The sequence below is a fragment of the Vanessa cardui genome, chromosome 14 (genome assembly GCF_905220365.1).
Source record: "Vanessa cardui chromosome 14, ilVanCard2.1, whole genome shotgun sequence".
NCBI lineage: Eukaryota > Metazoa > Arthropoda > Insecta > Lepidoptera > Nymphalidae > Vanessa > Vanessa cardui.
The window spans coordinates 5,855,554-5,869,864 of record NC_061136.1 but is presented as its reverse complement, the minus strand read 5'-3'; the positions used below and the strand labels follow the sequence as shown (position 1 = coordinate 5,869,864).

General features: G+C 30.8%; 1 protein-coding gene and 1 long non-coding RNA gene across 2 annotated transcripts in view; one reads left to right on the top strand and one right to left on the bottom strand.

Annotated features, from left to right (window-relative positions):
* The window catches only part of LOC124535255 (suppressor of lurcher protein 1), a 311,311-nt gene that overhangs the window by 185,690 nt on the left and 111,310 nt on the right, over positions 1 to 14,311 (top strand). The window lies entirely within an intron of this gene.
* On the bottom strand, positions 2,720 to 14,118 carry LOC124535259. The gene is made up of 3 exons (XR_006966801.1): positions 13,994 to 14,118; positions 5,604 to 5,786; positions 2,720 to 2,811 (listed from the first exon to the last, which is right to left on the bottom strand). It is a non-coding gene; the product is annotated as an uncharacterized LOC124535259 (long non-coding RNA).

Genomic DNA, 14,311 nt, shown 5'->3' with positions numbered 1-14,311 from the left:
GGACGCTGGGCAACATAGCATATGTTAGTTAGGTTACCCGCAGTTAAGAATTTGACAATAGTATTCCAGAAAATATACAATATCGACATAATATTATATTTTGAGATTTTATTTTCTCTTTCGGAATCTTTGTGTGGTTAATAGCACTTTTGCAAGCTCATCTATATAGGGCCCCACTTATCAGTATTTAACCTCTACACATTATTGCTGAGTTCCAGTATGAAAGTAGAGTGAGCAAGTGTAACTATAAAAAAGGAATACTACTAGATGATAATATTAATCAATAAATATTAAAGTATGAACTTGAACTTTACTCCGTATTTACTTACGTAAATAAAACAGGGTTTATAAATCACCCAAATAATTGAAAGGAATCGTATCTTAAAACAACTCATTCTCTGGTTTAATTAAATATTTATATCGAAGTACGTTTGGTATGTAGGGTGACAAGAAATTTAGAAAGACGGTTTCTAAGCACTTACATGATTAAATATTCAATTTAATACTATTGCTACAGCGAAATCGTAATTGAAATAATGGTCGCAAACGAATCACCCGAGAATCATTACTTCTTTGCCAATAAGTAAATATATTATTAAAAAGACTCTTTTCATTTTCAGGATATATTAAAAAAACATACTTTTTACAACTAACTTATTTTTGTCATAATCTATGGACTCACTTATTGTAAAATCTTTTGATATTGCTAGAGTTTTTATTTATTTCTAATGTAGCAATAGATCCAGTTTGTACAATGCCTGGGAATCTGTTGTAAAATCCTATAAATGAACTCACAAAAGAGTTATTGGGTCTATATAGTCGAGTGATAGAAGTAATATTTAATTAGTTTACTAGTCAATATTTTTTGATAATTTAACAATTAAATAGCTATTAGTTCTGCTAGAGAATATAAATTTGTGTACTTACGCAATGCAACACCAGGAGAACACAGAAGAATATCGTTTTCGAAAACATATTGATATTTTGAAAGGATGTATGTTTATCTAAAGATAATCTTACACTATTGATAAATTGCAAAACGCGCTTCTTATATAATATTCGTATAGGTCATAAATAAAATCTATTTTGATGTAAATAAGAAACCGCAAGCTTATAAAAACCGGGCAAGATATTTTTTGAGTGCTCTGTAAAGTATCTGTATAGGAAATCGTTACTTCATCCATTTGTCTTCCTCTTTCGAATATCAAATCCTTGAGAACAGAAAGAGATATTAGTATATAAATGAAACTCCGCAAAACATTGTCATTGGGACATTTTAGCAATCAACCGTCGGTGACATTTATCGCCATTAACCAGATATACTATACCTGATTTGATGTATCGTTGCGTAGCCCAAGTAAATCGGTTATCTACATATATATACAAACATTTTAAAGCAGAAGAACGTGCTTTTGTCGGAATAGGTAGTCCACTTATATATTTGACAGCTTGATTAGATATTAATCAAGCTACGCTGCAGTTATTGGTCTAGTGGTTAAATTTTTACCTTGGCCAAACCCCGGATCGGGCCAATGAAAGATATTCGATTTTAGAGCAGAAAAATTCCCAGCCACATCCCGGACTATGGAAGACGGAAATTTGTATACTCTCGAAAAACATATGGAGTTCGTTCTACGTCTGAACTCATTGGAGTCGTATTGGATTTACCGTCCTGTCTAATTATGAGAATTATACAAAAGATAGCTGCTGTATTTGTACACAGATTTCTACAGTCTGATATGCTAAGCTCTCTTGAAATAGGCTATTGTAACCAAAATCGTTCAGGACGACATCTCCAATAATATTAGTAGGGCTTTTCTTTCGTAATAAATAAAATATTTAACAAAAAGAAAAACCGACTTCAAACAAAACACTATTTTCAACCAACTTCAAAAAGGAGTAGGTTATCAATTCGTCTGTATTTCATTTTTTTTATCTTTGTTACCTCATAACTTTTCATTGGGTTTTTGATAACTTTTTTTTTTGTTCGAGAGGTAGTGCTTCCCGTGTGGTCCTATTTTAATTTTATCTTGTTCTGATGATGGTATCCCTATGAAATCGATATAAGTCTTAAATGTTCTAAGTCTAATAGTCTAAATCAAAATCGGTCCACCCAGTGAAAAGGTATGAGGTAACAAACATAAAAAAAAATACAGACGAATTGATAACCTCGTCTTTTTTCAAGTCGGTTGAAAACCGTTTTGTTACTTTTTATTGTTTTGATTTATTTCTTAAAAATGTCTGAAAAGGATGGTTTATTTTAAAATATTTTTTAACAGGATTATCTTAAGGACTACTCGTTTTATTAAGTTTATCAATCATTCACATGTTGAAGAAAGTAATATGATAATTATAAAATTCTGAAGACTTGACCTTAGGGTGGAATAATTTTAAATTAGAACAAATATGTAACAATGTATAACAAAAACAATTGGAATTTTAATTAAAGTCCATCACACAAACGCAGATCTGAGTTATTTGTAAAAAATGTTTTATAATTTGAGCACCTTATGGTCTAATAATAATACGTTATTTTTATTTATTTCTTTATTAATCAAAAAGAAAAGAACAATTATCAATTTATGAAGAAAATATTTATTAACAAAATATCAATTTACGATTCTGAAGACTTACATTTATTGTTAGTATTTTTAGACAAAAATACAATTATTCTTCGGTTGTAGCAGCAGGTTCGGTAGCTTTGTCTTGACGCTCCGTTGTGGGTTCCTTATCTGGTACAAGTTGAATAACAACGTCATTCACACAACCATCATCATCCTCATCACTAGGACGTCCCAGAAGTACGTCGAACTGAAAATAAATTGATAGTTGCACATCATTTAAAAAATAAGAATGATAAAGGTATTGTGCTAGGCTCTAGATTGATCGTCACAGTAGCAGTAGTAAGTGAAAGCGATCCTGTGGTGCCTACTGAAAAGTCGGAGAGGGTACCACTGGTTTTTTAGTGAATATTTCGGAGTGCCGGAGCGCACTGGATATCCTGAGCACCGGCGAACCCCACATACAGGGAGTTTTTTCCAGCGAGACAAAAAAAGACTCTGGACTGATAACACACACTTAATAAATGAGGATGTTCTTCTAAGAAATTTCGATCATTGTGATCATCTCAACGCATAATAGCCATCAACGGTAGCCTATTCTAACCACAAGACAAATAAACGTCTTTAACGTTGAATTGACGTAATGTCATTTCGAAACCTTTAATAATAGTCTGTGATATTCACATTGGTTTCAATAAAAATGGCCTTTTAAATATTCGTTTTTGCATAATTTAAAGTTGTTTTTGAAACTTTGAAATAACTAATCAGTGAACCAATTCCAGCTGTTTTATTACAAATAATTAATTATGAATTAATCACTATAACTGTTTGTACTGCATAAGTTATCAGCAAATCGCATGTAATATAAATCTAAGGAGATTTGTGTTTACTCCTTCTTTGACTAAAATCAGATATTAGATATTATAGTTAGTGCAAACGTAGAAAGTTCAGGCGCTTGCTTTCTTCCAAGTCAATCAGACCAGGTTAGGTCGTCTCAAATCCTGTCGGATTATAATCGAGGAGACAATCAATGCGCCTACACTTGCACACAATAATAACGTGTCTCGAACAGTTGACAAGTCTTGCTTGAGAATGACTATCATTGTCCGTAACTATATTATCTACTGAATATTATTGTTTCGAAGTTTACGTTGAAACATGTGGACTGGTACTCGAAAGGTAAAGTAATGGTACAATTACATCAACTAACTCTTAAAAATCGACACACCCAATAAAAGCCGTAAATGTCAACTTTTTATATAAACAATTCCTTTTTATAATATTGTTTTATAAGTAATCATAATTTTTTACCATTTTCGTACAGATAATTCATTGTATTTAAATTTCTAAAATTTAATCTATTTGATATTTTACTCTAAAATCTACTTAAGCCCTTCGAGTACCAAATTAGTTGATCGTTCAAAATGAAGGTTAAAAAATACTCATAATGAACTATCAAAGCATGTTTACTTTCATCTGTGTGTCCATAATCTTATGGTCAGATTATGTATTACCTTACCATAACAATATATACACTCGTTAGAGTATACTTTTCATGTAGACTTGATGATGTCAACAAACCAATAAGAAAACAAGTAAATATGTATGCAGTATTTGAAGAACAACATTTTACATTTAAATAGAAAATATTTTATATGTTATTTTATTAAGTAATATTAATAAAGTATAAAAAATTCGATCTTCATTTTGAGCAAGTAAATTAAATTTCATTCCGATGACTTTTACTTTTTGTATCAAAAAAGATTTAAATTTTTTATCACGTGTTCAAAAATCGAATAATTTCGGTATTTCACCAGACATATACTTTAAAAGAGTTTGATTAAATAATTTAAGGAAAACCAAAATCAATTTTTAATTTTATGAGAAATGCAGGTATTTAAAACGAAGAGGAATCTAAACGACACGAACGAAAATGATCGCGGGATCAGAATTGACTGTTTAAATAAACACAGAATGAGAGAATAATAAATTTATAAATATATAAAAATTAATAATGTCCAACTTACATATAAAATAAAATATATGATAAAAATATCTAATCAGCTCAATAATAATTGGAAATTATAAAATAATAATTTATGGATTTTCATCGAATTCTGTACAAGTGTTTTTTTTTTTTTTTTATTTGATGAATGTAATACGATTTACGTAAGTCATTGACATTTAAACTACATTATCTTTTCGCAGATAAAATACGAAATTATATGCCTAATGCTTATCACATAAAGAATTTAATAGTGCTAGTTTATTTTTTCAAGGTCAACGTATTTTTATTTCGTTGCTTTAATTATTGTCAAAACCGCAAAATTAATCATAAATAATATTTTGTGGTTATCATTTATAGTTTATAAGTATAATGGTTTTTATTTTATATACATATGTATGTAATAATATGAAACTACTTAACAGGTTATGTCCGGAAACGAATCAACGCAAACATTCAATCAAGGTTGAAAAATACATTTTGTCAAAACCAAGACCATGCTGTTATAGATAAAGCATAGAAACTGTTGCTATCAGATATTTGATTCAAATCAAATCGAAAAACTAAATCCAGTACTGTAGACCTATCAAGAAGAAATACTCAAGAATCAACAACAACAGTAGCCTGTAAATTACCCATTGCTGGGCTAAGGCCTCCTCTTTGAGGATAAGGTTTGGAACATATTTAACCACGCTATTCTGCGGATTGGTGGAATACTCATGTGCAGAATTTCTATGAAATTAGACATATGCAGGTTTTCTCACGATGCTTTCCTTCACCGCCGAGCACGAGATGAATTATAAACACAAATTAAGAACCTGAATTCAGTAGTGCTTGCCTGGATTTGAAACTGCAATCATTTTTTAAGATGCACGCTTTCTAACCACTGGGCCATCTCGCCAACATTTATCAATTCACAACAAATATTTGATGGAAACAATTTTTACGCTATAACCGTCATAGCAAAAATGGTTTAAGAAATCGATTGCAATAATAATATAACAAATCAATTATTATACATAAGAAAGTAATCTTACCAGGAAATTAATATAAGGTAATATAGAATCCAACTCTCTGGCGATTTCTTCGTCGACATCTTCTAGCTCCTCCATTATTGACGTGAGGTGGTAATTAGTTGATTTCGTTGAGTTGTTCACGTACAGATGGAGAGAATCCTTTGAAACTGACGTGCTGCTCGACTCCAGAGGCAGACATTGTACCTTATAAAAGAATACCATTATTATTTTTTATTTTATTTCGTCTATATAGGACATAAGAGCCAACTGATGTTGAGCTGTCACATTGGCCAAACATTGGCGCACTAAGATATTTGATCCAGCCTAACACCAATGTGCGTCCAACCTTATGAACTGAGAAAATAAGTCTCTTGTTCCTATACTTGCATTGGTTCATCTATTATTTAAATTTGAACACAACAAGACTAAGTATTTCCGTTGGCTATAGAATATAAGTGGTTGACATCTATGCAGCCAGCCTTGCACAGAGCCGTAAAGCAATAATGACCACTTTCCCTCAAGTTGAACAATTCCGTCCGGGTTGGCAGAATTGTTCCATTTTGACACTAGATGGGTATCTAAACTATGAAGAAAATGTAATAAAGTACAGTGAAGCCCGGGAGTGAATGATTGCCATCAAAAGTACATTTTAAACTACAATCGTCAATTACTATCTATTTTAATCCAAATTTTATATGTGAAAAGTAAGTGTAGGGCGCTTTCATAGTTGCATTGATTAGAATATATTTAAACAATAGTATCGCTTAACGCAATTAAAACTAAATGCGTACCTTTTGAAATACTTTTTTAAATATAAAAATGTCAAACTAATTTCTGACTTGTAAAATGTTTTTGTAGTAAGAAAATGATCAACCGATAAACCACAGCGAATTTATAATGATTAATAATGTTTTTTTAGATGTGACTTATAAATTAACATAGATATTATTAATTACATCCGTTTATAGAGTAACGTCTCTTGTGTCTAACAACAATTTAGAAAATGTAAACATAGTGGAAATCGATTTTAGACTAAGTACACGACTTGTACGACGATGACAATTTATAAACTACACAGTTTCTTGTCGGTTATTCTCGTTACAATCTACATTCCGAGCCAGTGGTAGCTTTTACTCTAGCGTAATTTTCAAAAATGCTTGTAGACGTTTATTTCGATAATATATTTTTTGGTTTGATTTCGTTTTATCGAACTATTTAAAGTTTTTGTTTTAATCAACAATGAACCGAATTTTTAAACGTTTTGTGTATTTTTGTAGCATGTAATATGTAAATCTATATATTCTTGGCGTAAGGCTTTGTACAAGCCCGTCTGGGTAGGTACCATCCACTCATCAGTTATTCTACCGCCAAACAACAATACTCAGTATTGCTGTGTTCTGGTTTGAAGGGTGAGTGAGCCAGTGTAACTATAGACACAAGGGACATAATATCTTAGTTCCCAAGGTTAGTGGCGCATTGACGATTTAAGGAATAGTTAATATTTCTTACAGCGTCATTGTCTATGGGTAATGGTGACCACTTACCATCAGGTGGCTCATATGCTCGTCCGCCAACCTATACCACAAAAAAGGCATTATTTATGTAACAAAGTTAAGATATAAATGTATGATATCAATTTTAATCGATTTCCGATTGTGGTATCGTTTCTAAATTTTCCAACTACATATAACATACTATGATGACTATAATAATTTGACCGAGTTAATGTGATGATAGGAAATATAATAATAATAATTTACAAACTATATAAAGAAAAATTTTAAGACTAGGAGTTTTTAAGACTCGTTTTATGAGATTAGAAACTTCTAAGGCATTTTCTTTTATGGCGGACGAATAAATGGGCCAATTGATGGTAAGTGTTCAATGCCAACAGACCAACCTAGAGCCTTAACCAAATTAGATATTACGTCCCTTGTGTCTAGTAATACTGGCTGAACATCTTTTAACCGGACAATAAAAATAAAAAAAAAAAATATGTATGCTTGGAGGCAGAATATGGTGACGGATCCCCAAAGCTTACCAAAACCATCAAGTAAAGAACAAATTAATTAAAAAGTAATGAAATTCAAAATTGCTACTATTAAAACTTACAAAACAGATCACTGAAGCTAAAATCAAAATGTATATATTCGACATTTCGAGTGGAATAAATGAAAACACTTGCACGAAATATAAATCACTAAGCGTTTCCGTATACTGTACCTGTTTAAATATAAATACATTTTTTAATGATTTTTAAATATATTAAAAAGTCACGTCCTACGATATTATCAATTCCGGACGCAAATGTCCTATTTCCAGTAAACTATTACAACGTCAAATACGCTGATAACGCTAGTTTTTCTTGTAAATTGTCAAAACAAAAATGAACGATTCTTTGTTTTTGTTTTTTATTTGAAACCTTCTGACGAAATTATCATTAATTTTCTTATTATTTTAGTGCTGGTAGAAAATATTTATTTTTATTGGTTAACAAAATGATTAAGTAAAACTGTAATAATTCATAATAGATTACTAGATGTATACCACATGCTATTAACATAATTATTATCTTGATTAAAATAAGAATCAATATTTGAAATTATTACTAGTTTTAGGATGGTCACGAGTTTAAACAACGATATTCTTCCAGATTCATTTATTAGCGCTATTTTCACATTCATTTTATCCACTATTTCATGTTTTACAATACATCCCGTATTTTATATCTAAATTTAGCTTCTCATTCTCATTATTTCCAAATCAATAATATAAAAATCACCAAACATTGCCGTCACATTCGATTTCTTGACATTCTCTTTCTTACCGGCCAGTATCAGACAATCGGCCAGTATTCATCGTGAACAATTAAAATATTACATTACAACATATTCTAAAAATAGTCAAACGACATATTATTAACTAAATTATTCTAATAAATTATAGTTATACAATTTATATCAAAAATAACTCTAACAGCTCGGCCTTCCTGTCCAGCGCGTGTCCTCACGCGTTACAAACACTATTCTTTAAAATATCAGTAAATACCTACATAGGACATAAAAAAAATACAAAAACTAAATTAAGCTTCATACAAATAGTACTGGATATTATAGAGATATTTTGAACCATACAATATCTTTTTAATTACATATATATGCTAGTGTTATTAACATAATCGTCTCGATCGACATTGTCAACATTATTTACATCGTCATCATTATCATTGCTGGTATCATCGTCTGTGGAATCATCGAAATTTCGGTCGAAACTCATCCAAGGTTGTATTTTATCTACGACAATGATGTCTTTATATCTTTATCATTGACTTCAGAAACTGTTTTGTCTGTCCCATTTTCAGTTTGTTTATAAAAACTAACTCCAGAGCAGTCAGTCATCAGTAGACTGATGGCCAATCCTATCACAATTTGTACATTTGACCAATCTATCAATCAAAATAAACTATTGTACAACAGTGAGTATTCTTACTTTGTTAAAAACATCCCGTCCCGTCTCTAGTTCAAAGATAATTAATAGACCGGATTACTTTCTTTTGTAAAATAATAACAGATTCAATATCTGCAACGTCACCCCAAAGTAATATCAAAAAAAAATATATATGACATAATAGTGTGAAAATAACCGAAATAAACTAGACGAGCAGTATCAATATCAGTTAGTTGTCTAACTTTTCTAATCGCGTATGCTGCAGAGCCGTCTTCCTGTAAGGGATGATAAAAAATAATGGGGACTCTACAGAAGTCTGGAATTCTATTCCTTAGAACACCGTAGTATCGGCTACATCAAGACGGCCACCGTTTAAAAATATATCATAATTTTGCTTTCTCACATTGGGTAGTGAAAAAAAAAATACATATTTTGTATTTTCATCATTCAAAACCAAATTATTTATTTTAAACTAATCATGTTTCTGCGATAATGCACCGTTCACATTGTCATAGTAAATTTTTCCTGTCAACATTAAAAAGTATCTTCAGAAAACAATTATATCACAAATACCCTTAACATAGAAATGGATATCATTTATATATACTAGAAATAGAAAGGGGCCGAAAATTGAACCTTGTGGAAAACTTATTAGTAACGTGGATCCAAAGCCTTAATTCTATTAACCTTACTTAATACACCTTAATATTTGTGCTTATAAAGAAGTGTCTCATGTTCTACACAATCAAATGCTTTAGATAAATCACAGAATACTCCGATAGAAGCGCTATTCCCGCATCAGTTGTCGAGCGTAAGTATAAAACCAAATTGCTCACTATTAAAATAGTATTTGTACGGAAATTAATGAGAATTTGATTGAAAATAGAATTTACTTTAAATTTATTAGATTTTACATAAATATATTGAAATAGGCCTGTAATTACTGGGATCACTTCTGTTTCCATTCTTAAAAAGTGGTAAAACTACTTCATTTTAACAAGTAAGGCAAGGAACCCGTGAGCAAACTTTTTAAAAATTAATGCTATATACGGAGCAATATCGTATATGATACTATTAATGAATTTTACCGAAATGCTCCATATGTCGTTAGTTTTTTTTAATATTGAGCGCTTTAAATATTTTTATGATATAAATTACAGAAACTGTTTCAAAGGAAATTTCAATAACGCATTTATTAATCTTGCTGCATCTAATGTTGATGATTTTAAATGAGATATTATTTTATCAGGTATATTATCAAAAAAAAAAAAAAAATATTTCAAATAAATTTGCAACTTATAATTCAGTATTAGTTTTATAATTTAGTATCTACTACCTGTGTACAATTTGATTGGTATAATTTCCTTTTTAGGTTTTTCCACAAACACTTCCAATAATATCCCAATTGGCCTTTATTCTATTATCGGAAGTCAAAATTTCGTTCTTTATTTATATTATATAAAGACTAGATAGATATAGAGCATAAATGCATACTGTTTTAAATATTTTGGAATATTTATTGACGTATTCTAGAAATTCGTTTCGATTCCACTGCCTCATACCATTTAGATCATATAATTTATTTCTACTTTTAAATATACCAATAGTAGCCCATTCACTTAACTTCATTTTTGTGCTATTATAAAAGGATTTCATTTTGAATATCCTATTAAATTCCTTTAATATTAATTCAAAAAAATAATAAAAGTTAATTTCGATCTTGTGTCGTTTGATCTAAATTACATATTTTAGACGCCACAATATCTTTAAAACATTATTGGCCTGTACATTATTTTTTAATGAATAATTTATTTGTGTACCAAAGAAAACTTCTGTCGGTTCATTAAATCTTTGCGTTAAATTAAATGACTTAAACAAGGTGGCAAAGCGAACACTTAACGAAGTTACTTTTAATAAGTCGACGTAAAAGATTGCCACATACAATTACATATTTATTACTATTTAAAGTTTGGGATATTAAATATGTCAAAACTCTAATCCAATGCTTTGTGAAACAAAATACATTAGTTTTATAACACTCCGAAAATAATTCTATTTCATGATCTTTGCCACCTATGCCCTGTATATTTTGATGTATAATATTTAAGAATGGGCATAGGTACTGTCATTTTATATACTTTAAACTATAAATTTTAATATTTTTACTTTTGTCGGTGTTAATATAACTTAAGTTACTATTTTTATCATATATATGATCCTTGGTAACATTACACATAAAATAATTATCAATATTGTAAGCAATTAGGTTACCAAGTTGTCTTCAGGATTTAATTGGTAGGTACATAGTACCCTCTATCAACTTAAATCTATAAATGAATTTATTAATATCAAATAACATGACATATTTGCTACAATGTCGAGTCAAATTGTATAAACTTACATTTAATTCATAAATATGTTAGTTCTGTGCATATGTGAATATGGAAATGTACTAATTATAAATTTTTATTTCTTTTGATTTTGAATTTCAAATAAATGGTTTGTCGCACCTAAAGCTAGAATAACCCATCTGATTACAGCTAAAACATCTAATTGTTGGGCTTAATATTCTGACTATTTTTTTATAGCTTTAAACTTTGTTAAGCTCAGACTTGCCATTTCAAAATAGCTTGCCATCGCCATTGTCCCTGTGCGTTCCTATTTTAACTGACCTAAAGTATCTTAAAACGTGCTCAGGTTCAGAGAGATTAGCTGTTCGTGCTCCTACTTTAACCACGCAATCGTCTAACCCGTGATTTAAAAGGTTTATCTTTGCCCAATCACAATACTCTAGATTCCCCATAACGTACCCATTTATTAAGTATTTCAGTTACTAGTTCAACAAAATCCTCTCGGATAAGGAAAGACTCTATAAGCTTATTTTTCATTCCGACCAACTAAGCAGTAAAGAAAGCAGGCCCTGGTACCATGACTTAGCATTACCGCATAATTTTTGAAGCGCATAGTAAATGATAGCTTTTTCATTCCAACCATATATTTTCGCACATTCGTCAACTTTGTTTATCCAAGTTAAAATAGTTTATTCTTTACTCATAGGATCAAACTCCGGGACAACATTATTTTCGTAAGATAACTTAAACGTCCTTGATAATTGGCAGAAATTTATCAAGTATTTGGCTGATATCGTTTTCAGAATCATTATAAGAATGCTTAGGTTTTGGATGAATTTCGATCGACTTACCGACTGACCGACCAGATTATTCAGTTGATGAACTTGAACACCTTCCCCTACGTTTTCTATGTCAATTCGTGCTGTGTCCGCCACTCCGCTTCTATTCACCATGGTCTTCCTTTCTAACTTCAGCAGAAGATAATGTTCTTTTCTTCCCTAGTCTCCTGTCCATTTGCACCTTAAATTCACGTTGTGATCTGAAAATTCCAATCAATCCTGGCCTCGGACCTCGGGCACAATTATCATTATGCCCTAATCCTTGGGGACAATGATAACTATGCCCCAATCCTCGGGCACAATGATCATTATGTCCTAATCCTCGGACACAATCATCATTATGAGCTAATCCTCAAGCATTATCATCCTCACGCCCTAATCCTCGGGCACAATCATCCTCAAGCCCTAATCCTCGGGCACAATCATCAACACGCCCTAATCCTCGGGCACAATCATCATCACGCCCTAATCCTCGGGCACAATCATCATCACGCCCTTAACCTCGGGCACCATCATCATCACGCCCTTAACCTCGGGCACCATCATCATCACGCCCTTAACCTCGGGCACCATCATCATCACGCCCTTAACCTCGGGCACCATCATCATCACCAAACCCTCGTCCTCGGGTATCATCATAATCATGCAGCCCTCGTCCTCAGGCATTGCATTGATCCATGTTACTGAAGCTCAAGAAAAAGAAAAAAAAAATGGGTTAGTATTATGTGTAACATTAAAACGTTTATGCATGATTGGTTTTTTTTTTTTAAATAAATAAATAAAATTAATGTGTAGGAAATAAGAATATTTTTTTTCATGTAGTCTACGCTCAACAATTATAACATACCAAAAATATGCGAGTAACAACGAAGGTATTAATATAAATAGCAATTAAAAAAAAAAAAAAAAAAAATTAATAATCTTAATTTAACCCAAGAAAAGACAACAAATACTATGAAATCTATTTTTTTTTAGTGTCATTTCCTAGAGTCTTTCCGGTGCCATCACCACATCGTTTCACTTTTACAATCACATTATTATTCAAAATTTAAAAACACTCATATCGTACCTCAATCAACAATCGACAAATGGGTCCAATCCAAATCCTTTCAACTGAATATTAATTCTAAGTTGCTGCTAACAATTTTAATGGTGGGCGCGCAAGGAAATTTTATTTATCCTTGTCGTAATCCCACTTCTGAACTTTTAGGATGGTCACGAGTTTAAACAACGATATTCTTCCAGATTCATTTATTAGCGCTATTTTCACATTCATTTTATCCACTATTTCATGTTTTACAATACATCCCGTATTTTATATCTAAATTTAGCTTCTCATTCTCATTATTTCCAAATCAATAATATAAAAATCACCAAACATTGCCGTCACATTCGATTTCTTGAAATTCTCTTTCTTACCGGCCAGTATCAGACAATCGGCCAGTATTCATCGTGAACAATTAAAATATTACATTACAACATATTCTAAAAATAGTCAAACGACATATTATTAACTAAATTATTCTAATAAATTATAGTTATACAATTTATATCAAAAATAACTCTAACACTAGTGTGTATAAAAAATAATAACAGGTGTCATGGGAATCAATTAAATAGCAGAAACAACAAAATTAATTAAATTAAGAACGTAATCAATGTTGTATGTTTTTCTTTAAGTAATCTATACATATAATAAAATTGGAGTGTTTGCTTTTAGTAGTTAAGTAACCGCTTTTTAATTAATGCATATATAAGTAAACAGGGTACATACACCAAAACAATTTATTTTTAAATTTTTTGTCCATCTTTCTATTGAATGTCTAACGAATCAACTTTAGCGGGATTTTCACTGGCAGATAACGGATGTAATAAAGAGAAACTAATTTTATTTTAGAAGAAATTTATTTAATTTTATTTATGAATTAAAGTTTCAGTTAAATTTAAACGCGCACGACATATAGGTATACATTATGAGATAGCTTGTATTATACAAAACCGTAGATAATAAAAGTAGCTGGCTAGCTCTGTCTCTTTCTTTTATATATACATAGGTCGCCTAGGAGGGCATAACACTTTTACTTTACTAAGA